Source organism: Bison bison, unplaced genomic scaffold, assembly GCF_000754665.1.
Source record: "Bison bison bison isolate TAMUID 2011002044 unplaced genomic scaffold, Bison_UMD1.0 scf7180017864169, whole genome shotgun sequence".
Taxonomy (NCBI): domain Eukaryota; kingdom Metazoa; phylum Chordata; class Mammalia; order Artiodactyla; family Bovidae; genus Bison; species Bison bison.
In genome coordinates this window covers 76,093-78,737 of record NW_011494741.1, presented here as the reverse complement: position 1 = coordinate 78,737, position 2,645 = coordinate 76,093, and positions in this window count along the sequence as shown.

Below are 2,645 nucleotides of genomic sequence, written 5' to 3'. Positions count from 1 at the left end.
TGCTGCTGGCCCCAGGCCCCCTCCCTCACCGGCTGGAGATGTCGCAGAGCAGCCCCACCGGTCCTCCTGGGCCTCAAGCCTTCGTTCCACAGTCCAAGGCCGCTCAGAGGGTGGCCACACCTGCTCCACGAGGGGGCACACAGCCCCCGGGGCCGCCAGTCTGCAGGACGGCATGCTCCCTGGAAACCGCAGGCCGGGGCAGGTGGGCGACAGGTCCATGTGTCTGATTCCGCCCTCCGGGACCCTGGGTGACCGCGGGGCCTCCCGCACCCCAGGCCCTTCCCTGAGGAGCCACCCCGGCCCCCACGCAGCTCTCTGAGCCCCGTGAGGTCCCTTCAGGTTTGAGCCCCGCGAGGTCCCGTCAGGTTTGACTTCCTGTATGTGCCCCACGCGTGGTCGAGAATTTCTATGCAGTTTCCACTCTCCTGCTGATGGATCGACACTTCCCCAATGGATCCACACAAACCCGCCTGCCCCTCCCTCGAGGCTTCTCCCAGGCATCTGTGAACTGTCAGTAAATACTTGCATGCATGTGACAGCTGCCACTTGAAGAAAGCCTCTGCATGTCCTCTTTCAAGCATAGATTTTATAGATTTTCCTGCTCCTTTGCAGATAAATAATGTCCCTAAATGCATCTCCTTTGTAAACCCAGGTTTCCATACATCACGTGCTCCTGGACTGTGGCTTGGAGATAAGTAGATGGTCCTTATTCCTCCTCTCCTCCTCGAAGGTGATGCTCTAAGAAGGAAATACATCTTTTGAAGAAGGAGAACCATTTACAACCACAAGGGCTTTTAGTGCCCCTCCTGATATGACCCGGACACGGCCCCCAAACAAAGACTGTATCAGGAACGCTGCAGGGACCAGCGCTCCCCGGCATGCTGATCGTCTCCGCCTGCTTTACCTTTTAAATCCGTCCTCCCGTGGGACCCCTGAGTCCTGCCACACAGAGCTTGGAGACCTCAGGCCCGTTACTTAGTGACAGGGAGCCAGGGAAGCCCTAAACGTTCCCCAAACCACCCCGTGCTGGCCACAAACCTTGGCCACATCCGTGCTGCCCAGGTGGCAAACAGGGGTCCCGTCAGGAGCGGTGTCCGGACAGGGAGGGGGCGATGGAGCCCATGGAACTTAGCCCCACCTGTAAACAGAGGTTTTAAGGAGACTAGTAATTCAGGGGGGTTAGTACAGACCCCTTGTGTGGACACCCTCTTCACTAGGCTCTGCTTGTCTCTCCAGAAGCTGCAGGAGCTGAAAACAGGCTTTTGGTAAACGCGGCCCTAAGCAGAATCCCACACGGAGCCTGGACAGTGGCCGGGAAGTTCAGGTCCGGGGAGACGGGGAGGGTCCCCCAACAGCCCCACATAGGACCTCGGATCCCACACCCCACATTCCAGACCACCAAGATCCCATCCAGTCTTGCTGCGCTGTGGTTTTTAAATCAAAATACAGTTGATTTGGAAAGTCGTGTTAGTTTCAGGTATACAGCAAAATGATTCAGTTTTATAGACAGAGAGACAGATATTCTTTTCAGATTCATTTCCCTTATAGATTATCACAAAATATGGAGCTGAGCTCCCTGTGTTATTCAGTAGGACCTGTTTTATGTGTGTGTGTGTGTGAAAGTCACGCCATTGTCTCTGACTCTCTGTGGCCCCGTGGACTGCAGCCCGCCAGGCTCCTCTGTCCATGGGATCCTCCAGGCAAGAACGCTGGAGCGGGTAGCCGTGCTCTTTTCCAGGGGATCTTCCCCACGCAGGGATCAAGCCCGCATCTCCTGTATTACAGGGAGATTCTTTACCGCCTGAACCACCAAGGAAGCCCATTTAATATATATGGTAGTATGTGTATGTTAACCCCAAACTCCTAATTTACTAAAAAAAAAAAAAAGATACAAATGAACTTATATATATGAAACAGAAACAGACCCACAGACATAGAAAACGATCTCACAGTTACCAAAGCGGAAAGCGGGTGCTGTGGTTTCAAGGCTCTTTGCCATTGCCTCTCAAAACCAGGGGCTGAGGCCCCCTGACGCAGGAAGCATCAGGAGGACTCAGCTGGTCTCCTCCAGAGGGGCCTGTGTGGCCCAGCTCGGAGCCCACGCGCCAGCCCATCTGCTGCAGGGGGCTTTTGTTGGAAGAGCCCTCTTCACAGGAGAGACGCAGAGCGGGCCTGCCCACTGCCTTCCCGTGACAGATGGGACCCCTGGAAAGAAAGCCCGCACCCGCCCACCGCAGGGCCGGTGCGGTAATTAATAGCCAGCTGAAGGAACTTGATTGCTGTTCCTGGGTCTGAAAATGGATAAACAACCATTATTGCCAGAAAGGTCCAAGCCGTATTCATCACCATTACAGTGCGCAGTCCGGCTGGGCGCGCTCATCCATCACTGCCCTCGCTGGGGCTCCAGCCCTGCTGGTCGCCGCGCCAGGACGGCCGTCACCGGAGAGCGGGGCCCGGGCCAAGCGTGATGGATGGCAGCTGCCGGGGGCTCCAGTCTGGACGGGCTCGTGGGGGAGCTGGACGGCTGTCGGCAGGCTCCAGCCCCCAGACGCACATTTGCAAGTTACGCACCAGTCAGGAGGGCCTCACGGGGCTCCGTGAGTCCGAGGCGGGAGGCCAGTGGCTGCAGGGCAGACAGGGAGACT